Here is a 19,222-nt window from a genome sequence, read left to right on the forward strand (position 1 = left end):
CTTTCAGTGGAGTTTACTAGATAATTCTACTGCCCAAAAAATTATATATATATACGCCTCGCTAATTCGAAAGAACTTGTACAGGGTGATTCACCGTGATGGCCTATTAGACGTTTATGACCTCTGCAATTTCCGGTTATACCGGAAACCGCCCACTACTTTCATATTTCTAATAGCACACCCAGTATATTTTTACATCGTCAGATAGCTGATTTTATTCTAATGAAAAAAATTGCTTTTTGGAATATTTCTGCTTAGGTGGTTTTCTCAAGAGAAAATCTTCACCATTTTCAATTTTTCCATTATATAGTATTTCAACACTGCTCTTTGGACCTAAAATGTACATGGTGTTCATTGTTAATGAGAAGATCATCAAGTTGGACAAATCGAATTCATTAAAACTCGAGTTTTTAAAATTATAATCTATATTTTTTATTGTTTCGGTCGATTTTACGTGAAAAGGGAGGGGAGGGTGTCCTAAATAAACTCGATATCTTAAATAGAATGCTTCATTCGGTAGGCCAAAGTAGGTTTCTCTAAACGGCATTTCTCTATAAGGTTTTTTTATTTGTCCGCCTGAGGTAAAGGGTAAGCTGTAGGATTTAGTTGGTGCCCTGATCTGAAAATGGCAGCAAGTTTTTTCCTTTTTTCAATTGTTAGGGATTATATTCGGAGTAAAATACATCAGCTGGAAGCGTACCACAATTTTCCACTTCGGTGGAAGGAGGACTTTTTGTCAACAGAACTTGAAAGTTTTTAATTGAATAGCAAAGGGATGTGCATGATGAGAGAGAATTTGGCAGCAGCTGAGATTATTTCCTGTAGCTCAGCGGTGCATCGACCGTTATAATATCTATAGAACAGCCACAATTCTGACTCCCGAAATGTTCTAACGACAGTAGTTGAAGTTGGGCAGTTAATTAGTGGTATTTATCTTTTCTGGATGGTTTACAAGAGTTGCAATGATAGTCCGAGAGCTGGCAACGAAAATCGGCAAGAGTTTTGTAATGGCTCATAATTAAATATGATTTAGTATTGAGGGTGTAGGTACATTAGTCAGCACCTACTCTCAAGGTCAGGTAGTGGAACACCTAGCGGCGACGCGCTTTGATGTAGGTATCTAAAATTACAACATGCTCTACAAGTATTTTGTAACCTTTCAGATATTTCGCTATATCTCGGTTTCTAATTTGAAAAATTACAAAAAATTTTTTTCATTCATTTCAATACTTTTTATTTTCATTATTTACCAAGCCACAGATATGGATGAAAGTGTTTATCAAATTGGACAACCTATATCTACCAATGAAGTTTTTCATTCGCAGATTTGTCGAAAACATACGGTTTATCGGTTTTTCAAAAATGTCATCAATTTCAAAGATATTTAGTTTTTCGACTTCATTCTTGAAATGGGACACCTTTCACATAAAACATAAAAATTACTACGGTGAAAATGTTTTAATATTTATCGGGTATCTCGAAAATAAACTAAGATCTGGCGAAATATTTGAACGTCTGTTTTCAGTAACTCGAGAACGAATCAAGATATCTATGATCTGCTTTCTTATATATCTTATTATTTCAAAAAAAGTGATAGGGGGTCCTTGAAGATTTTTTTCTCTGAGTCTTATAATTCTCGATGCTCGATGTTTTAACCATTCTCTCGTTCTCTCGTGTTTCAGATGTTGACTATTAAGTCGATTCATGCAATATATCAACTATCACTAAATTGTTGTATGTATTTACATGGTAAAAAGGAACTATGAAAATAACAAAAAACAACAAAAAACTACAAAAACTTAAGTAAAACTCACATAATAGAGCTGAATCGCATCAAATTTTGTAAATACTCTACTTCAATCTTAGTATAAGCTTGTTTTTTTCATAGGCCACGGAACACTCTCAGAAAAAGCTTTATTATTTCAAACTATTCATGAGTTCATCCAGAGTATTTACTACGGATTTCAGACTACTCCTTAGCAATAAATCTATACTATTTAAATCTGTGAATCTGACAGGCCGTGACTGTGGTCTACCGCCCCCGATCCATCTATTTGGAGAGAAGGGTTCACAATGGTAGAAATAGCCCAATAAACTACGATTTCTTTCTTGATATTCAAAAATGATTTTTTATATGGAACTTGGTTTAATCAAAAACAGATTTCTGCAAGGTGTCCTTTATTGCAATCCTATCCATAATCTTCGCCCACGAGCCCCTACAGATATGGCATTTGTTTTGGAATATGCTATTCATAACCTTCGCAGAATGATTTTTCCTTCAAACTTGTATACAGCTCTTGGCAAAATATTCTGCAAGTTGAATTCGTCATATTCTGAGGGGTTGACTCGGAATATTACTAAAAATCCTGACTTATACAGGGTGTTTCGTGAGTCGTTGGCCATAGCCTAATGGTGAATGCAGGTGTTCCAGGTCTTACAGAAATCTTGCTTGTTTTCTATCCTAAGGCTATTAGTTTCAGGGATACGGCGTTATTCATGAACATTAGTCTAAATTTGCGATAGTTATAACTCTGGACTGCAAGGTCCGATTTCGATAAAATTTCATGGGTTGGTTCAAGTTTTTTCAAACGGCTCATCGATAAAAATATCGATAAAAAAGGGCAGGGCAGTTCTCAGAATATCATGATTTTTCTTTTAAGCTCCAAAATCTATATTTTTTACATCCCTCACAGAGATTTCGTTAATGCCATGAAAAACTACATATGTAATTTATTTTAAGGAATTCAGTTTTCAATTTTCAAGGCACACTTGTCACCAGAGAATCGGAATTCATGTTTTATGTAATTTTTTCGAAATGCGGCCCTGTTCGTATTTCTTTGGCCGAGATTTTGAATTATTTCAAATTCTGTTCAACTCTTTTTCATTTTAAACCCTCAGCACCCACTGAGTGTTCCTAAAAGAGTGATTAAAAGTATGCGAAATCGAGCTGTGAATTCTTTTAAATTAAATTAAATTTTCAATTAAAATTAAATTTTTACATGGAAAATGTAATCCGTAAATGTAATTGCTTCATAACACATATAAGTATTAAAATTTATTCTTCCGAAAAACATTAACCTATTTATTTCCTTCCATAAAACAACAATGAAAATGTACTATCATAAGAGATGTTCGAAATGGAAATCTTCAATCTCGACAGATTTCTTAGCTCTTAAAATCAGATTATTTATTACCCTTTTCATCATATCGGGATTTTGTTCAACTCCTGCGCAGGCTTCATCTATCCTCTGCCTCAAATACTTCCCGTGAAGTTATTTCAGTGGTATATATTTTCACTTTCAGACAACCCCACAGAAAATTATCTAGGGACGTTAGATCCGGCTACCTTGAGGACCATGCCATAGGTTCATCATTTCCTATCCATCTGTTCGGTTATTCAGATATTGCGTAACGTTTCTGAAATGGTGCATGAGGACCTGCACCATCAAGCTGATATTCAATTCCTCTAGCCCTGGAGCTAAAGTAAATTGAATAAAATTTAAATTTATTTTTTCTGTTAACCTTTTTTCAAATATGTGAGGCCCAAGAACTGATTTTGACAGTTATAATTAATTGAAAGCATAGAACATCTTCTCTTGAATTCAATTAACACAAATGTGTGTGAAAAAAGCCATTAAGCATATTTACCGCGGAATATAAGTCGAAATTTTTTGTGCTTCAAAGCGAATTCACTGACGTATTACATTTCTTAAGAGGGTTTACTTCATTTTATGGTGGTATTCTGCTTTCATCTATAAGCCAATCTGTAATTTTTCATAAGCTTACAGGAAAATTGCAATTCTATACTTCATTCACTTTTATTTTAGCAGTCGGTTGGCCATGGAAATTTGACACATTTCACTCTGTATAGTACGAAAATGTGGGGTTATGAAGCTTGTCAAAACATTTTTGGGCTTTAAATCAACGCTATGTTGCCCGTTCTACGTAAAAGTTTCTGTTATTACGTATTTTATCACAATGTCGAATCTCTTCGGAAAATATGTGACGAACATAATTGAAGTTTATACAAACTGATTGAAGGCATACCAAATCCAGTTATTTGCATGGAAAATACAAGAGATCAGTATAATACCATAATATGCACTAGCTTGAGGAGGGTTAATGTTCGTTATCTTCTTTGGCTTACATCATTTGTAGATTTCAAAAATATTAACCCGAAGATGAAATGCATATGATGCAGTCGTTGGGAATGGGTATCTCCCGAAGGAATTAACAGATAATTACAAGAATGTTAAATTCTTCAACAAAAATCATCTTGAATCAATATAAGTACAAGGAATTAAGTTTCAAGACAAGATGAACTTCAGCTTTGAACAAAAATTTCACATGAATAAACAAGTAACAGGACAACTGGCGCGTATTTGTGGCTGTTCATCTTAATACATTGATACAATAATAATAATTAGGTATTTATTAGTACCTTGAGACATTTACATTGTATAGGACAAGTCAAATGAAAAATAGAAAAATCCATTTTAGGGAACTTATTCTCCGATGACATTTGTCGAAAATCCTGTAATAAACTTTTCGCATTAATTCACTCAAACATAAATTTCTCAAATGCCACCACTTTTTTGGGTCTCCCAATGGAAATTGGGTGGAAATATCCAGCTGAAAAATGAGTCGTTTAGATTCAGATGAAACATTATATAAATTCTCTTACATTGAATATGTTCGCTACTGTCTGACGTATTGTGGATTTAAGAATATCAGGGTATAACTACCCATACAGCACATGTATATCCATTGAATGTCCATTGGACGTACAAAATGGACATGACGGACATCCATTGTACGTCCAGTTATGTACAATGTTTGGTCCAGAAAACGTCCGACCCTCACTGGATTTAACATCCTATGGACGTACATATAGGATGTACAATGGATGTACAGACAGGATGTACATTGGACGTACATACAGGATGTACATTGGACGTACATACAGGATGTACATTGGACGTACATACAGTATATACATTGGACGTACATACAAGATATACAATGGACGTACATACGGGATGTCCAGTGGACGTACATATAGGATGTACATTGGACGTACATACAGGATGTACAATGGACGAACATACAGGTACGTCCATTGTACATCCGAACTTCACTGGATTTAACATCCTATGGACATACCTGTATGTTCGTCCATTGTACATCCTGTATGTACGTCCATAGGATGTTGAATCCAGTGAGGTTCGGACATTTTCTGGACCATTCATTGTACATAAGTGGACGTTATTTGGGAGTCTCAAATGCCCATTTTATTGGGGTTAGCATTTTTTAAGTTTGATTCGAAAAGGGTATTTTAAAATCCCACCTATCAATACATATATTTATTGATAATTATAAGGAGATTGGGATTATTGAAAAATGAAATGCCTGGAAATGTTCCACATCTTTATGTGAAAAATTGAAATAAAATAAATAACAAGTATAATTTGAACATTGGACTACTGTCCCTAAGCAAAAAAAAACTAAACTATAAAAAACTGAATATCAAAGAAGCAGATATATAGGTATATATACACTGAACAGGAAACACTTATGATATATTTTCTATCGTTGGCTCCTCGAACCCATTTAGAAATAGCCTCTTCTATCTTCTTCCTGTCCCCTTTACTGGAGTGTATGGCCGTTTCTGTAAATTTATTTCATTGAAATTTTGCTGTTGTCATATCATATAGTACATCACCATACTATAATTATAATAGAATGGTGATAATATCTATTGAAAATTGAATTTCTGGATGTTTTCTCGTAATTCCGTTTCATATTCTTATATTGTTGCCCCCCTACCAAATAATAGATATTCATGGTTGTGAAAAGACAAAAATATATTTTTTATGATAGTATGAATATAATTATAACTAATGAAATCATCAAATTAACATGAAACAGAGATGAACATTCGTGGTTCGTATAAGCATTCAACATTCAATTCCTTCAACATTTCTACCCATTAGATTATATTTTTCTTTCTACACGTAAATTTGTCACTTCCCTCAAGAATAAAAACTTTGACTCACCTCGTTTCTATCAAATATATGCACCACACACTGGAACTAGAACTAGACACTATACCTCAAATGTAGTTCAACAAGCTAAAGCCAAAATATTCACAAATTTACAAAATATGTCGAGTCCACTTCAAAATCCACTGATTACCGATTAATGAGGTTCTCTTAGATATTCTGTTCTGATTCAATATTTCGCTGTGTGTTACTGAAATGAAACTCAAAAAATAAATGTTTCGGTCTTTGGGACCAAAGTTCCAGAGTAAAAAAAGGAATAATTATAATTATGAGAGGGCGCAACATCTGGGTTTCAACACAGTCAGTATGTACCTACTCTCAATAAGAGCCGAGACCGACATGGCAGCAATACAAGGGTATATCCTTGCATGCACATTCCTGTTATTTCCAACATCCCTTATTTAAAGTACAATGGACATCCATAAAACGTTCATTTTTGAAAGTACAGTTAATGTCCAGAAATCTACATCCTACGAATGTTGTGAAATGAATAATTTTAGATACTAGAAAATGATACATCCAGTTGTTGTACAGAAAAGTACAATTTCTGGAAGTACATATTTATATCCAGATCCGAACATCCAAAAGATGTACATTCATGGATAATTAACGTTGATCCAAAATTGTACGTTGAATGGACGTACACTAACGTACAATTTCTGATAGTACAATTAAGATCCAAATTTGTATATCCATAGGATGTCCAATAAGGGACGTATATGGATGTTTGTCCAACATCCCTTATTTAAAGTACAATGGACATCCATAAAACGTCCATTTTTGAACGTACAGTAAATGTCCAGAAATGTACATCCTACGAATGTTGAGAAATGTATAATTATAGATACTAGAAAATGATACATCCAGTTGTCGTACAGAAAAGTACAATTTCTGGAAGTACATTTTTATATCCAGATCCGAACATCCAAAAGATGTACATTCATGGATAATTCACCTTGATCCAAAATTGTACGTTGAATGGACGTACACTAACGTACAATTTCTGATAGTACAATTAAGATCCAAATTTGTATATCCATAGGATGTCCAATAAGGGACGTATATGGATGTTTGTCCAACATCCCTTATTTAAAGTACAATGGACATCCATAAAACGTCCATTTTTGAACGTACAGTGAATGTCCAGAAATGTACATCCTACGAATGTTGAGAAATGAATAATTATAGATACTAGAAAATGATACATCCAGTTGTCATACAGAAAAGTACAATTTCTGGATGTACATATTTGTATCCAGATCCGAACATCCAAAAGATGTACAATCATGGATAATTCACGTTGATCCAAAATTGTACGTTGAATGGACGTACACTAACGTACAATTTCTGATTGTACAATTAAGATCCAGATTTGTATATCCAGAGGATGTCCAATAAGGGACGTATATGGATGTTGGTCCAACATCCCTTATTTAAAGTACAATGGACATCCATAAAACGTCCATTTTTGAACGTACAGTAAATGTCCAGAAATGTACATCCATTGGACTTCCATATAAGGTCCGTGGACGTTTGTACTTCATTTGGATATAAAATGGACGTCCATTGGACGTCATGTGCTGTATGGGTATTTGAATGAGCGGACCTGAATTCTAAATAGCACTTTCTGACACCCTGTCTCTTTTTTCAATCACTTTCGGCATTTTCGTAATAAAAATTGATATAAGTTGTGCCAACCTAACTTCGTTCTAGTCACGAAAACTTGAGAAAATTATTTCATGGCCAACCGACTGCTAAAATAAATTTGAATGAAGTATAGATGGTTTTTAGTGGTCTGTAGCTTACAGGAATCCGTAACTATTTACGATAAGTAGTTCAAAAGTGACACTGTCAATGAGATAGTGATCACTTATCACGCACACTCAGTGGAAACAGAGGGTTCACATTGAAAAAGATTTGAAAATTAAATTTGAGAATGAAATTTAAAATCTCAACCGAAGACAACGAATAATATTACCAAAGGAATAAAAACAGGACCGCATTTCGAAAAAATTATTATGAAACATGAATTCGTCCGGTTCCTATTCCCTTGTGTCAAGTGTGCCATGCAGAGTGAAAATTGAATTCCTTAGAACTTAGAATGAATTATGCGGTTTTTCATGGCAACAACGAAATTTCTGTGAGGAATGTAAAACAAGGAGATTTTGGAGCTTGAAAGAAAAATCATGATATTCTGACTACTGTCCTGAAAATTTTGATAAGTATATCATGTGAAAAAACCCCTAAAATTTGATCGGAGACGGACCTTTCATTCCTGTTATGTTATGGCTATCGCAAATTTAGGCCAATGTTCATGAATCACCCCGTATGTCGGGGTTGAAAATAAAATAATTCCTTGGCCCTTCTACTCCTTCGTTCATTCCTCTCCTATTTTGAATAATAACACGGGTCAACACCAAATTTGACTTTGACTGCAAAGCATAAAATTCCGATAGTTTAGATCCTAATTAGACGAAAAAAAAATATATGGCATGAAGAAGTTTGCTTCTGTGTTTAGGAGACTGATTCAACGATATCATTTACAATAACTACAAGCAACATGTAGAGCCCATGGCTTGTCTTGATTCCAAACAGGAAAGTCAAAATATGCTTCATAGGCTTCAGAGAGAACGTGAAATGTCTTTAATTCGTAGTTCACTTCACGAATTATAATAAATTGACCACATATAAAACAAAATGCATCAGCATCGTATTTACACTTTCTTGACGACATTTAAAGATTGTCTGGGCTTGTAAACAACATCTTATCGTTGTTTATGATTCGAGTGTCCACTAGTGACACTTCGTAAGGGTAAACACCCCACTCTCATCGCGCGGTTTTTGAATTATTAAAAATTATAAAAAAAATGAAGAATGAGTATTCATACTATAACTATCACAAAAGCAAACTTTATACCAAAAAAAAAACGTATTTTCTTTTCGTTTTTGTGAATAATTAACCGGAAAATCTTAGTATAAACGATAGGACAAAGAACGAAAAATTTTTTGTAGAGTCGTGTAATCATAGCTATTATATCACTGGATCAATCGAAGTCTGACGCACGTTCGCCTTACCAAGGGTATAAGGCAAATTTAAATTATTTCGGTCCGGTTGATCTGGGAAAAAAACGCCGCTGTCAATTCGGAACAACGTTGTTGCATCGTTGCTAATTTCGTAATTCGCGCCCCCTTTTCAATTCCCACGTAGCTCGCAACGGGAAATGGGGTGAATTCGGACGGGGTGAAATCATCCCAAAATTCATCATCCGGAATAATGGACCGAGATGAGGCCGTGCGCATTCGCCAATTCGTAACGCGACAGTGAAAGTCCCGCTGGTTTGGCTTACGGGGGAACATCCGGTGCTAGAATAATTAACCCCATCACAACACGCCCATGTCAGTTTTGAGAATCCCGTACCCATTTTCCAACGGGAAATTTGTTGAGTCTCGCTAGTAGCAAAACACCAAATCGCTTTCTCCGTGTATAGCGCCCCCACTTTATGAGGGTCTGGTAGCGCGCACGAGAGAGAGCCCGCTCCCGACGATATTGATCTTGCGGGAGGCGCCGCCACCGATCCGCAAGGCCAGTCGCAGGATTACCTGAGCCCGGCTGGTTCGCATGCTGCTCCGCTCCGAATACGTTCACTCGATACTGCTTCCTTTCCTCAACCTCCAGTTCGCCTGATTGCGATGGGATTTCAGTGATTTAGTGATACTCTTCTCGTTCACGCCTCTCTATCCGTACTATGTGTCTGTGCCATCATTCATCCATCTAATCATGGTCTTTATTCTTGCGGGATACATTCAGATGTGTTGAACAGGATTAAACGAGCTGATTCTCTCTGGTCTTTCTGCTGCCATTCATCTCGACCGTCGTCTGTCTCTTGGAGATCTACACAGGACATCTAAGTCAATTTCAGATTCTTCTCTCTTACGGTAATTTTATGTTATCTGTTGTGACACTATCTTTTTTTCATGTTTTAGTGAGTTTACTTTGAATGGATGTCGCCTTCGTCTGCCGAAGGCTGCTTTATTCTTCTTTCTGTGTACCTGTGGCATTTCTTTATTACTTTTGCGCTGCAGTTTTGATACTGTTTTTTAACGTTTTTTAATTTTCTTTTTTTAATGTCTGTCAAGTGAAGAATCGATTCATGGCTACCGTGATGATTCACGATAATGATCATTCATAAAACCTGCATTTTGTTGAACACCATTCGTGTTTTGTTGCCATTTGTGGTAGTACTTTCAGTAACAATTGATGAATAGCAACTATACTTCATTCACTTTTATATTAGCAGTTGGTTGGCCATGGAAATTTGACACATTTCACTCTGTATAGTATGAAAATGTGGGGTTATGAAGCTTGTCAAAACATTTTTGGGTTTTAAATAAACGCTATGTTGCCCGTTCTACGTAAAAGTTTCTGTTATTACGTAGTTTATCACAATGTCGAATCTCTTCGGAAAATATATGACGAACATAATTGAAGTTTATACAAACTGATTGAAGGCATACCAAATCCAGTTATTTACATGGAAAATACAAGAGATCAGTATAATATCATAATATGCACTAGCTTGAGGAGAGTTAATGTTCGTTATCTTCTTTGGCTAACATCAGTAGTAGATTCAAAAAATATTAACCCGAAGATGAAATGCATATGATGCAGTGGTTGGGAATGGGTATCTCCCGAAGGAATTAACAGATAATTGCAAGAATGTTAAATTCTTCAACAAAAATCATCTTGCATCAATATAAGTAAAAGGAATTGAAGGAAGTTTCAAGTTAAGATGAACTTCACCTTTGAACAAAAATTTCACATGAATAAGCAATTAACAGGACAACTGGCGCCTATTTGTGGTTATTCATCTTAATACATTGATACAATTATAATAATTAGGTATTTATTGGTACCTTAAGACATTTACAATGTATAGGACAAGTCAAATGAAAAATAGAAAAATCCATTTTAGGAAAATTATTCCCCGATGACATTTATCGAAAATCCTGTAGTAAACTTTCGCATTAATTCACTCAAACATAAAATTCTCAAATGACACCACTTTTTTGGGTCTCCCAATAGAAGGAAATTCTTTGTCATCCTCTTCATTCACAATCTTTCTGATTGTGGAAATATTGAGCTGAAATATAAGTCGTTTAGATTCAGATGAAACATTATGTAAATTCTCTTACATTGAATATGTTCGCTACCGTCTGACGTATTGTGGATTTTAGAATATCAGGGTATAACTATTTGAATGAGCGGACCTGAATTCTAAATAGCACTCCTGAAAACCTGTCCCTTTTTTGAATCACTTTCGACATTTTTGTAATAAAAATTGATATTAGTTGTGACAACGGCGTTATGACATTAACGGGATTTCATGAGTGCCAACCTAACTTCGTTCTAGTTACAAAAACTTGAGAAAATTATTTCATGGCCAACCGACTGATAAAATGAATTTAAATGAAGTATAGTTCCTTTGAAACGTCATATCCGCATTAAAATTCAATACTGAAAAATATACAGAGTGAGTAAAAGGTAACGTGCATAATTAATATCTTCAGAATAAACTTTTTCGTAGAAATTTTTTTTTAATTTCTCAACTTTATTTGAGAAGTTCACTCTGGGGTGGAAGGTTGTTGAGTTTTTTGAATGGCCACTCCAACTGGGCCAAAAATGGATAGACCTTTTGACGCTGAGAATAATTTGGCCGTTGATGGTTTTTCCATCAAACCTTTTTTATTATAGGGATGAAATCCATAAACTCATTGAATTCGAATTGTCACAAACATTTTCAGTGTCCGATGGATCGGTAGAAGAGGACCTATCGACTGGCTTGCTCGGCCACCTGACCACTAGATTTTTTTATTGGGGATATGGGGAGTCCGGGAGGGTTGAACCCCTTTTCACTCTGAAGCCACTTAAGTTGTATCTGTAACCCATGGGAGAGTTGAACAGGGGTCGAGAGAGACTTGACTTGACTTGAGAGTTTGTTTATCAGGAAAAACATCGAAAGAAAACAATTTTCAATCACCAACGATGAAAACCTTGACATATCAAGGTTTTCATCATCAGATGCATATCAGCGTATGAAATACATATTTCACTCTCACTTATTTCCGAGATATTTTTTACTTTTTCGAAGCTTTGTATATGTTTTTCTAGTTATTTCTATTATTCAATTCTCTTTTTTGCGAACTATTATATAAGCAAGTGCGGAAAACTTGGACCACTGATTATGTCTTCCAACCATACCATGGGTAGAGTCTCCCGCTCTCCCTTTTAGTCCATTCAAAAGATGTTTTCTTGAAACTTTTACAACTATTATAAAAAAGTCTCATCGTTTGTGAAACAATATTAATCAATGAAAGCAATGAAACTAAATAACATCAAGCACCTATTTAACTTTTCAGACAGTGCAACAAACAGAAATTATTCAATTTCTTACTTCCTAAAAACAAAATCACGTTCAACCCTCTCACTCCCGAACTGTTCTGATGGCGGCCAAAATGGAGCCGCCACTAGTTGTGCCTTGTTACGAGTATGTCGCAAGCTATTCACGATACCGGTAGCGCGAAATTTGAATTGAAATATTTGAGGTGGTTCGAGTCTCCTACCTGAGCAAATCTCCCGGACTCCCTCTACATAAAAAATAAAGTTTCTGCATCAAGACCCCCTACGGAAGAATTGAAGGTTCCAATAAGGCAAGAAGTCAGAATGATGGTGGGTTTATGCAGAGTTACTAAGAACTAATAACTAAGAAGATTGATCCCTTTCTTAGGTATAAGAACTCGAACTTTTGTAAAAGCATCAATAACATGTTCATCTTTCTTTGTAATTGTGTTTTTTATTTCAGGTTATTCACCAGTAACTACCCTAAGAAAATACTTCTAAAACACCAATCAATCTCTTTGAGTGTATGTTATTGACTTCAAAATACATACAAAATGTGAAAATTCGAATTCAATGAGTTCATAGTTACATCCCTATAAGCAATAAAAATGGTTGATAAAAAACCTGTCAATGACCAAATCATCTTCACACACTAAGTCATTGTCATGGTTTGTATTTAACAAACACTTGCCAATAAACACTGATATGTGGAAAAACGTTGCATTATTCAAGTAACAATACTTGTTTATCGTTGAATAAACTGCAAAATGTAGTTAGGAAATACGTTTGATCTTAGTTTCATAGCAACGTTACCACCTCGTGTTGATTCTAGGTTTGTTACTCATAGCAACTATCCTCTTTGTAACCAAAATTTTACAGAAAATTAACTTAAAATTCGTTTCAAAATTTCGTTGTTGAGATACGAATTCTAGACGCTACAACGTTTTCTAGTCTTGCCATTTAAGGTTATTGACTATCAATTTAATCAATATTCTGATTGATCCTGCTTCTGACATCTATGGAGATCAAACATCAATTATTATAGTTTCCATTCATATTTATTAGACAACACAAACACCCTTATCAAACCAAGACTCGAACTCAAGGCTCCAGCAGTGATAGTCGGGTATATGAAAAGTGCCTTCAAAAATAGTCGACTTTTAGTTCGGAAATTAGTACGTCTTTTCTTTCGAAAAACAACAGTATCCAGACATGAAGCAATGCATACAGACTTATTCTTCGGTTGCAATCATATCCGAGATTGTTAATGCAAGTGGAAGAATATGTGGAGTTTATCGAAATTTTATATTAACATTCGTAGCATACAAAAATACTCCTCCAAATTTTCTAATTCTAAGTGAAAAAATAGACACTTCAACTTGTCTCGCACTTTTCTATCAACCTATGTCTCGAGAGTGACGATTATTTGTCCATACGCGCATCTGATTAAACAGATGCATAATATACAGGTGTAACAAGAAGTTTGTATGCAATTTCGACAATAAAACTAATTTGCATAACTTACATAAACACAGATATTGAAATTTTTGAGATTTGTTGTTACTTGACTTGAATTATTGTTTGGGCGAATTGATTAGAATCAATCACGTTAATGCAATTGTTTAGTAGGTACCCCTGAAGTTGGTTTTCTTTCAAGTTTGGGTAGTTTTTATAGAGATCTGGAGTTCCTTATACAAATTTCAGAAAGTTGTGGTAATCGATTACTTATTGACGTTATCTTCAAGCGGTGACGTCTTTTTCGCAAAAAAGAGTTCTGTCTGTATATTTCGATAAACGTGGTTCAAGAGTTCTTGGTGTTTTCGAAGATGATTCTGCTAAAATAATGAAGTTATTCACAGAAATTAAGATAACAGATATTTCAGTTCTGATGAGAGTTTTGAATAGATCCTGAAGAATTATACAATATATTCCAATCGAAAGTTCGAAATTCGAAAAACTCACATCTCGAACGAGGAAAGAAATGAATTTGACAGCCCTCATGGGCGTTTTGAGTAGGTAACGCTCGATGAGTTCAAAAACAATTTTTCCTCGAGTTAATTTATCCTTGAGCCAGATTTGAACTTTTGATTTTATAAGGCAATTGTTTTCCCTTATTGAATCGATGTGGCCGATACTTGATGAAAATCCATAATTGAACTTGAAACAGATCAAACGATTTTCGCAAAATGAGTTTTCAAACCACTACAGGTGTTTAGCTATCATAATAGCATTTTCAGGTGGGTGAGTTTACGGAGTTTATTCAGTGCCCTGAGTTTATCTTTATTGTCCTTTACCCACCTGAAGATGCTGTTGTGATAGCGAAATACTTGTCGTGGTTCGAAAACACATTTTGGCAAAATTGTATAATATGTTTTAAGTTCAATTGTTTTCCCTATGATTCAAAATTCACTACAGAAATTGGTTAACCCATGCTAAAACAAGCATCCCATTGATAAGCATGTTGAAATAAAATATTGGAAATTGTTCGTTAGGATTGTTGTGATGAATCCTAAAAAATGGTATAGAAAAAAAGTGTTTCTCTTGAGCTCAAAAATTTACTGTTGAAATATTGGTACGAGTCAAAGACTCGCCCTGTATATCATGAAAAATGAAAATTTCATGTTGATAATTATTTTTGTTCTTCGGTTTCAACATTAAAAATAATGGCACCTAAATGTGTTCAGGTCAATGATAAATGATAATGGAGCTCTGGGTATAAACCAGTGAGTAACATATTGAAACATCATTTCGTGTTGATTGTAGTCAATAAAATTTTCATCCGATTTCAAAATAGGTACGTGTACCGCAAAATAAACCGTGAAGGATACTGAGAGGACATGGAATTCTGAAAGCAATCGATATTTCCAGTGACGTGAACGAAATTTTGATCAGAACCAATTTGCATTTCTGAATTATGGATTGGAATCTTTTGTGAACATGTCCCTCATTCTATATTAATTTGATTCGAGGTGTTCTATCTGGTACTAGAAATAATTGTTTTGATCTTTAGAGAAATTGATATGTTTTGATACGAATTAATGATTGCTTTGTTTTCATTTTCCGTTGTTCTGAATTTTCTTTTAGAATTGAGGTCCCTTCTAGGATAAACGTCATCTTTCTCTTATTATTAGCTTGTTTGGGGGATAATGCTTGCGATTTTAGTGTTTCCAAGACAATTTTACTCAAAATGAAAAGACCTTTGCAATAATGTGTCAGACCTACTTCATAGCATCCTCCCTTCGTAAACTTGGGGGGTGTTGATGTGCAATCGACATCAGAACATGTTGTATGATGGAAAAATTTTGCCATACTCATAAGAATTGAAAATAAAATTGGCATTATATGGTCTTCCATCTTTAGTGCAAATATCTACCCAAATATCGTCCTTTACACTTTAGTCCTTATAAAGTGCATGTGACATCCCCTTCAGGATGTTATTTTAGACCCAAGTAGGTACTAGTTTTCATCTCGACTGGATTTATATTGCCAGTTATGAATTTAAACATAAGCGCAGTAGTTCGTGACTGACTTTAGTGTTTTCTCCATTTTCAATATATGAATAATAAAATACTGCTTACGTTACATAGATCGACAATATTATTTCTATTAGTGTATTGGTATTCCATAAGTTTGTGAACAAGTATCCATAGTGCTAAACGTCTGTTATTAATTATTGAAGTTAGAATACGTAATTGTATTCAAGTGGTATTGTAACTAACTACCTCAATTATTCTGATTGTTTTTGAAGTCGTGCAGATTCAGGCATAGAAACGAACACTTGTAAAATGATTTCGAGAAGCATGTTTCAGCTGAGTTTCGCCTCTGTGTATTAATTGCTATCGCGTGCTCAAGCATTCTGTTTCCAGGAGTGGTTATAAATAGAAATCTATACACTGTGATAATTTCGCAGATATTCACGGGAAATTACAACAAATTCTTCAACACCCACCACAAGAATAATGTACTTCTGGATCTAGAACACATATTCTTATTGGTCTATTATTACCAACAATAAACCTTAGAAATCTAGCAGTAAAAAATATTATAACCCATTTCACAATGTTCGATTTGAGACATGTAGATTACAAAGAATAAAAAATTCCGGTCATAAACTCATAAATTTTTTGTATGAGTTCAGCTGAAGGAAATCTATTTCATCTTGCAATTTATCTTTTAATATATCCATTCTCTTATTGTTGTTCCTTCTTAAAGTATTCATCCTGAGCCTATTTCAGGGTATCCCGAAGGTTTTTCGCTTGATTGTTCCTTGCTCCCATCCTGTGATGCTGTTTCTTTTGAAACTCCATCGCTCAAAGTGATGACCATGATTCCGGTCTTATTTGACCTCTTCAGAGCAACAACACAACTACCACCTCGACGAAAATGGAACGATTTGATGGCCCTTTTATTCGATGTCAGTAGTCGGTACGGTATCTATACAGTGGGGAGTATACCTATAGTTAATGTAGTACGGTATTCAACCTAGCGTCATCTAACAGAAAGCGAGGTCTAACTCAATTAACTTCCTCAAATCTCAGAGTGGAGATGGCATGTATCTATTTGCTCAAACTCTTGATAAAGACATCGCAATAAAGGTGCCATCAATTCGTTGCCTTTTTGTTGTGGTGGAAGTTGTCTTGCTCTGACGAGTTCAAATGAGACCGAAACTCTTTCTCGACGGAGCCAAGGGCGTTTTCTAAAGACATAATGAATTTTGTGTAAATAATTCAAAAAATTTATATTCAGAAATAAATATTTCAATAATTAAATTGCGTACCGTAGATTTGGGTGACTTGGGCCGATTTTGAAATTAAACTTGGCATATTTCAAAAACGGTAACCTATTTTCATATGAGAAAGAGGTTCAAATATGCTTAATGACTCAGACTATTGATGAGGATATATACCATGCTTCAGAATTCAGATATAAATTAAAAAAAAAAAAATACTTGTCCCAAGTCACCCACCGAGTTGGGAGGTTTGGGACACAAGTTAAAATTCATTGATTTCTCAACTCTCAAATGAAAAAGGTGACTTGGGTCAGTAGTTTTGAAAAATTAGAATTTGTGATTATATAGTTGAAATTCCGTAAGGAAATTAAATGATAAACCCCTATTACAGCGGAAGTAAATATATTGCAACTCGACTGTGAAAAAACTAAACAAAACAAGGGTACTTTCGATTTCTTTCATTATTTGATGATTTCTTTGTGGAAATAACGTAAATAATAATATCCTGCGAAAAATCGGCATATTTCCTGCTGCCAATGCGCCGCTTGTATCTATTCGGCATTGTCCTAAGTCACCTTATGAAACAACAAAATAAAGGAATGAGATCCGTGTTGCCGTTTGATTTGTAAACAACCTTGTTTATATGTCTATTATCCCAATATCCACGTATCCGAAAAAAATTACCCATGCACAAAGCGTAACACATGTACAGGACACTAGAGAGTATAAGGGCCATAAAAAACGCGCTTTTACTCTCCTGAAGTCGTTAACTTCTCCTGTCAATTCGAAGGCTCTGGTCACGGCAAACTCAACAAGGAATTAATTATTAAACTAATCGAAAAGACGCTACACAATCTTATAAGTTTGTCCCTCCACTCATTAATGGTAAGAAACAAAGAAATCTGCAAGGGGGTAATTGTCCCAAGTCAGCCGAATCTACCGATAAAAGATTTTTTTTTAAACTTTACTTTCACGTAAAAGGGTTGTATAATGATAATATTTCGGTATTATCTTTCTCATCCTTTATAAAGGGAAACTACATTGTTAATTGTGAATCGATCAGAGTTAGCTTTTGAAAAATTGAAGAACTTTCATCATTGTGAACCCTCAGGTCAAGTTCGAGTTCCTTAACCTTTTCCAATTTCCTTCAAGTGGATAACCAGCGTGAAATGATTAACTTATTGGCAACTTTCCGTCGGATTTCACGTGGGAGGGTCCTAATAACTGCTTTCAATCGAATGTTTTATGGTTCTTGTAAGAAAGGCTATAATTCAACTGTTTTGCATTTCAGCCATAAAAATATTTCCTCTACCTTTTTTCTTCTATAACTTTACCCATTTCTGGGTTTCTAGTTTTCGGAATATATTTTTGGAATACCCGTGTTATACAGGTGGTTTTGTAAGGTGAGGTTTTTCTTTGACAGCTGGTAGAACTCATTAAAAGAGATCATTTCGCCGGCAGTTGCTCATATAAAATATTCAATATGAAAAACAATCAAAAGGCGTCAATATCAATGGTCGCATTCAGCGGACGAAATAGTTGCGCAACTGTTACCAAACGCTAGCGTAAACGTTCGGTGACATATGCGCTACATTCTCAACACGTTCTGGAGCGGACGCCACTTTTGGGAGCGGATTTGATTTGTGCTAGGTAGCGGTAGCGGAAAGGAGCGAAAGTTGGACTTGAACTGAGTAGGTAGTTGTTATTTAGTGTGGAAGATGCACGAGCTTGAGTTTGTTGAGGAAAATGAAATGAAAATTGATGGAAGGTAATAAAGAAGGATGTTAAATAAGTTATAGGAAATATACTAGAGCAACAAAGTAATTCGTCAGAATTCTAGGTTATGTTTTTCACAAAAAAAAACTGACACAACCAGCACAAGGTTAACGAAACTTAAAAAATCCGTTTGTTTACGTCTTTCCTACAGACTTCTCAACTAATCAGCTGATAGTGACAGCTCGTTGGACTGCCTTATCCTATCTCGGCTTGCCAGCGAACGTTCAACATGTTCCCGACCGCTACCGCTACCGATGG

The 19,222-nt window shown here is 35.0% G+C and overlaps 2 protein-coding genes across 5 annotated transcripts in view; both read left to right on the top strand.

The window, feature by feature from the left end:
* LOC123306815 (neurocalcin homolog) overlaps nt 1–19,222 on the top strand; it is a 148,150-nt gene that overhangs the window by 15,950 nt on the left and 112,978 nt on the right. The window lies entirely within an intron of this gene.
* LOC123306581 (neuronal calcium sensor 2) overlaps nt 1–19,222 on the top strand; it is a 134,170-nt gene that overhangs the window by 15,949 nt on the left and 98,999 nt on the right. Inside the window, exon 1 of one of the 3 annotated variants that reach the window (XM_044888833.1) lies at nt 9,626–9,998. The exons of the other annotated variants lie outside the window; for them this stretch is intronic. The gene's annotated coding sequence lies outside the window, so the exon portion shown is untranslated. Of the gene's footprint in view, nt 1–9,625; nt 9,999–19,222 lie in introns of those variants that run through there. 3 annotated transcript variants of the gene reach the window in all.

Source organism: Coccinella septempunctata, chromosome 1 (genome assembly GCF_907165205.1).
Source record: "Coccinella septempunctata chromosome 1, icCocSept1.1, whole genome shotgun sequence".
In the NCBI taxonomy this organism is placed as follows: domain Eukaryota; kingdom Metazoa; phylum Arthropoda; class Insecta; order Coleoptera; family Coccinellidae; genus Coccinella; species Coccinella septempunctata.